Source organism: Perca fluviatilis, chromosome 11, assembly GCF_010015445.1.
Source record: "Perca fluviatilis chromosome 11, GENO_Pfluv_1.0, whole genome shotgun sequence".
In the NCBI taxonomy this organism is placed as follows: Eukaryota; Metazoa; Chordata; class Actinopteri; order Perciformes; family Percidae; genus Perca; species Perca fluviatilis.
The window spans coordinates 35837939-35844172 of NC_053122.1; the positions used below are offsets into that span (position 1 = coordinate 35837939).

The 6234-nt window shown below is 41.8% G+C and overlaps 1 long non-coding RNA gene across 1 annotated transcript; it reads right to left on the minus strand.

Annotated features, from left to right (window-relative positions):
* Positions 1–1922: 1922 nt before the first annotated feature.
* Positions 1923–5915, minus strand: LOC120568243. Its single transcript, XR_005640691.1, has 3 exons — positions 5776–5915; positions 5490–5684; positions 1923–4751 (listed from the first exon to the last, which is right to left on the minus strand). It is a non-coding gene; the product is annotated as an uncharacterized LOC120568243 (long non-coding RNA).
* Positions 5916–6234: the final 319 nt, after the last annotated feature.

Sequence of the window (6234 nt, forward strand, 5' to 3'; positions counted from 1 at the left end):
TTCCTGTTTCTGGATCCTCTGATCCATCTGTGAAGATTCGCACATATTCCTTATATTTAAATTTCTTCATATTCATAAAATGCACTAACCAGATCTACTCTTTCTTTCCTCGCCTCGATTTTAAGCAATTCCACATCCACTATCATATCCTCTATCATCCACACAGGCACCACAGGCCATATTACAGTTTGAGCAAACTCAAGTCCATGCACTCCTAAGGCCGCTTGCACACTGGCTGCGTGGCGTGAGCATGTCAGCTGCGTGGCGTGTCCGTTTTTATTTCGGCTCCCATGTTAACAGGTTATAGCTTTCACACTGCCTGCGTGACACGCACGTCTCGCAGGCATGCTAGAAATAGGACCGACGCCTATTTTTCACGTGACATGCAAGTGTGTTGGAAGCGTTTCCAGGCAAAATAGAATAGAAAAGATGTTTATATGTCATTTTGACACAAATACATTTAATAAACGACATTTTGATGTTTGAAAGTATCTAGGTTTTGACATAAATGCAGCTCTAAATGTAATAAAAAAAAAAATAATTATAAATGTCAATACAGAATGAAATCCCTTTTCCCAATGGCCCTTGTCTTGGACCAAGTTTTTGGGACCAATGATTGTGCGACAGCTTTGCAGCCTATCCAACGGCAACCCTAACTATCAAATCTCCACAGATCTGTTGTTAATTTCTGTTTATTATCATTGTTTATTATAACCCAAATGTGTTAAGGTCTTGTTATTTCATTTTATTTCAGATTTGCATCGTACAAATCTTTCCTGGCCTTTTGGAACCAAGTGGAGCCAGCTGCAAACTGTCAAGAATCTCCTCAGCCAATGCTGCCTCAGGTATCACCCCACACTGAGCTACAAAACTGCTACTCATAGATTAATTACTGCTATTTCTGATGCATCTTTCTGTGGGCCTGCCTCGGGGATCTGGCCAACAGTTTTTTTCGATTCACCGGACCACCATAACCAGGATTATAACATTGTGGACTCACTTTTTGTATCAACTGCTGGGTTCCATTCGCCTGTGGATACCACCAGAGGATGTCAAAGCACACCTCCCACCAGAATTTGCTGCGTTTCCTGACACACAAGTGATCCTGGACTGCACAGAGATATTTTGTCAGACCCCCTCCTCTCTCCTTCTGCATAGCAAGGTTTATTCTTAGTATAAATCTCATACTACCTTCAAAGCTATGATTGGCATCGCACCCCATGGTCCCATCACCTTTGTTTCCCCGCTGTATGCAGGCTCAATGAGTGACGGGGACATTTTTAAACTGTCTGATATAACCAAATGCTTCACACCAGAAATGACTATTTTGGTGGACAAAGGCTTTCAAGTGGACAACCTTTGTCGCTGGAAAGGTTTACCGACCTGCCTTCCTGGTAAAGAACACCCAGATGGCCAAAGAGGATGTCCAGCGCACTCAGTCCATTGCCCGCCTCAGAGTCCACGTTGAGAGGTGCAGCAGGAGGGGCAAGGAGAACAAAGGTCATACCTCTGTCCATCTCTGGGTCTATTGACCAGCTGTGTTCAGTTGCTTGCCTCTTGGTAAATTACCAGTATGGGCCCCTTGTCAAGGCATGGGCAACCCAACAGTGATAAGTCAATACCAGACTGGCACCTGTTTGGTCTTTTCTCTTTGTGCCTTGACACACTGTATTAATTGTACTGTTTTGTAACCTGTGATATACCTTTCAGTAAATGATCAGACATTTACTTGACGTTTACCTTGAACTGTATTGCCTCTTATACAGTGGCTGGGCCACAAATACATCAGACATTTTTATAAATAAATAGTTGCATTTGTAAATCAAATCAAACTTTATTTCTATAGCACATTTCATATAAGTTAATATAACACAATGTGCTTCGTACAAAAAAGTACCTTTACAAATAAAACACTTTATACATAGTATACAGAGGATATTAGGCACACACACACAAACACACACACTTAAAAAGATCAACATTGAACAGCGACAAACTCTGTTAATCATAAACCTTTGTAAAAAGAAAGGTTTTTATCCCTTTTTTAAAAATGTTCAGTGTGGAGACCTCTCTCAGTTCCACTGGCAGGGTATTCCATATCTTTGGGGCATAGACACAAAAAGCAGCCTCCCCTGTTTTGGAGTTACAGCGAGGGACAGTTAAAAGACCACTGCCTGTGGATCTGAGGAGTCTTGCTGGTTCATATATAATGAGCATGTCTCTAATATACTGAGGTGCAAGGCCATTGAGAGCTTTATATACTAGGAGCAGAATCTTAAAATCAATTCTAGCCTTTACTGGGAGCCAGTGTAAAAGTCTAAGGACAGGTGTAATATGTTCAAACTTCTTTGTTCCAGTCAGAACACGTGCAGCCACATTTTGAATTAATTGTAATCGCTGCACAGTTGATTTTGGAATGCCGGTGAAAAGACCGTTAGAGTAATCTAATCTACTTGTTATAAATGCATGGATCAATTTTTAAATTTTTCAGCGTCTTCCTTTGACAGAAAGACCCTTAATTTAGAAATATGTTTAAGATGGTAGAAGGCTGATTTTGTGACTTGGTTGATATGACGCTTAAAATTTAAATCACTGTCTAATATAACACCCAGATTTATAGCTTCGCTTTTGCTCTCTAGAGACAGAGAACTGAGATAAGCCACAATTTTCTGTCTTTGAGCCTTAGCACCAAAGATAAGTATTTCTGTTTTATCCTTGTTTAGTTGTAGGAAATTCTCTGACATCCACATATTAACATCACCGATACAATTGATTAGAGAGTGTATGGGATTCATGTCATTAGGAGTTAAGGATATGTATAGCTGTGAATCATCTGCATAATTATGGTAATTTATGTTGTGTTTCTTTATAACATGTGCTAGTGGGAGCATGTAGAGATTAAACAATAATGGTCCAAGAATTGAACCTTGGGGAACTCCACACATAGTGGCCCTTTTGTCCGAGACAAAATCCCCAATGGACACAAAGAATTGCCTATCCAACAGGTAAGTTCTAAACCAGTTTAAGACTGGACCAGACAGGCCGACCCATGTTTCTAATCTGTGTAATAAAATCTGATGGTCAACGGTGTCAAAGGCGGCACTGAGGTCCAGAAGCACAAGAACAGATAATTTATTAGAGTCAGTATTTATATGCAGATCATTCACAACTTTAATAAGTGTGGTTTCTGTGCTGTGATAAGGCCGAAAGCCTGATTGATAATTATCCAGGAGGTTGTTTAACGTTAGATAATAATTGAGCTGAAAAGCAACCGTTTTTTCTATTATCTTGCTGAGAAATGGTAGGTTGGAGATGGGCCTATAGTTACAGATGACTGTTGTGTCAAGATAAATGAGCTAAACACCCAAAAGTAACATAACGCACCATGTATAGGTTTGTAGTGATAACTATATGCACAAGCATGCTACAGGCATGTATATTTTAGTTATGTTTGTACATACACAACTGTATGACTTAAGTCAGTACTGGATGAACATCATGGGTTTGTAGAGAACTGTTGACATTTAACTGCACACAGAAATAGCAGCATCTGTCTTTGAGCTGAACACTTAACAATAACAAGGCACCTTGTATAGGGTTGTAATGACAAATGTATACATTACATAAACAAAAAGCACCTCGTATAGGTTTGTAATGACAACTATATACATTACATAAAAAAAGGCACCTTATATAGGTTTGTATTGATAACTTATACATAATAAACATGAAACTATTTACAGACACGTACATGTGTACTTTGTAATGACAACTATGAGCTTAAATTGTACACAAACACATACCTAGGGAGAATAGGGTGATTCAAGTTTAAAGTGATTCACGGAACATAAGTGAAAGTAGAAAAAGAAAAAATCCCCCTTCTGCCCGATGACTGCAGCCTCCTCTGGGTCCTTGTATATTCTGTGAATGACCATGTCCTCCTCTGCAAAAACAACAAAGTCACACCAGTCCATACCTGTCAGAAGGAGTTGCCCTTGGATCTGCCAGTAGTAGCTGTGTTGCTTTTTTAGCTTCATAGAGTCATTGTGGAGCTTCAGGTATTTGCAGTAAACATAACTCTTGAAAAAAACAACCCCATTGGGAGAAGATCCTAACCAGGGGGCCATCAGGGTGTATGACGAAGCCACAAGGCCAGTAGCTGTTGTTCTTCACTTTACAGTACTCTTGAATGGCCTGTGGCTCCAATGCCAGACCTCTTTTCATGACCAATGTTTGGGCCACACCCCCTGAACAGTCTTTCAGCGAGATGTACTGCTGATGTCTGACCACGAACATGACAAACCTCCCTAAAGTGAGAAGATGTTAATCTCATCTTTCTGACCCGATGCCACTCCACAGACATAGTCTGGTCCCTCGTTGCCACTTCTATTCCCCTTGTCATTTCCAAGTTGGTCTGTAGAGATTGCAGATGCAGTTGCTGGTGGAGACTGCACACAAACTGGCAACAAGTGGGCTCCAATCTGTAGCCATCCGAGGGCAGAGGTGGGGGTGGAGGAGCTCCAGTGTGGAGTAACATGATGCGGCTGAGTGGCACTGGCTGCTGGTAAGAGATCGGGCTTCCCTCCTGAACTTTGCCCAAAGCTGACTCGACCAGCGGGACATCAGCACTGATGGACATGGTGGTAATAAGGGGTGCTATGTCAGGTGAAAAGCCTTCATATGCTTCTGTCACTTTTAAAACATCAGGATCATGCACATCCCCCCCCTGCATCGCCGTGTAGAGAGTGCTCCTATGTAGAATTTCACATCACAATTCAAATTAGTAAATGTGTACCTATACATATCTGTGTGACAGACACATTTTCATGATTATTTTTTAAAGGTTCCATGACATGGTGCTCTTTGGATGCTTTTATATAGACCTTAGTGGTCCCCTAATACTGTATCTGAAGTCTCTTTCCCGAAATTCAGCTTTGGTACAGAACTACAGCCACTAGAGCCAGTCCTACAATGAGCTTTACTTAGTATGTGCCATTTCTGTGTCTGAAGCTATTGAGGAGGAGAGTGGGAGTGGCAAGGTGGATGGTGGGGGTGTGGCCTTGACCAACTGCCACTTTTCTCGTTTGAAAGCCATGATGTCTCTCTCTCATGGGTGGGCCAAATTCTCTGGGCAGGCAAAGCAGAGAAAGGGGAGGTAACCTTACTTGTCATGACCTCATAACAAGCAGATTCCAAAACGGCTCATCTGAGCTTTCATTTTCTCAAAGGCAGAGCAGGATACCCAGGGCTCGGTTTACACCTATCACCATTTCTAGCCACTGGGGGACCATAGGCAGGCTTGGGGAACTCATATTAATGTTAAAAAACCTCATAAAATGAAATTTTCATGCCATGGGACCTTTAAATTAACAAGACCTACCTCACACCACTGGCAACTGTCCTTTGTTTGGGCTTGGCAGACAGCACAACCATTTCAATCAATGATAAAAGCAGGCTACTGATAATAATAATGATGCTCTGAAAATTACCATAGTCCTTGGCTTGTGCCAGCGTTGCGCTGTCTCGGTGCAGCTAAGGACTGGGGGTACAGCAAGGAGGTGGAGGTGAGAGTAGGTCGCCGTCTGAAAAAGGAGAGCAACGGTATGGTTGGAAAGTGCCTTGTCAGCAGCACACGAGCACACCGTCTCATACAGCTGCACTGGGGAGGAGTCTTTGAGGACAATCTAGGAAGAAAACAGAGAAAAAGTTAATCCTAGCCAGTGCAGCATAATGTGATGTGAACTAACTCCTACTCTCACGTGGTGAGGTCGCTACCTTTTTCTTCAGGGACCTGTGGCACATAGCTCGCACACTGACTCTCCCGGTGCCTGACCCTTTGTTTGACACTGAGTTAGGGATAACATCACATTGATTATCATTTCAGTGACACATCAAGATCGTTTAGGAATAATCACATGGTACAATCACTCAAAAGTGATATGGCAAGATTTGCTCCAACATGGTGCTAACAACATGGTGTTAAAGTATAGCCACTTACAGCTACGCACGTCACAGGCAAAATGGCTTTTTAATGCGGACGAGAGGTAGAGTTTTTTTTTTTTTTTTAACAGAATAGCCCCATTTACATGACACCTTTTCACTTTCAACCCAATCATGATGGCGTCTGATCAAACATCCATTTCTTAACCCGAGTGATAGAGGTAGTGTGTGTATGTACACATCTATTTGATACGCTATTCCAATCAAGTGGGAAATTAGTTACGTTAGGATCTT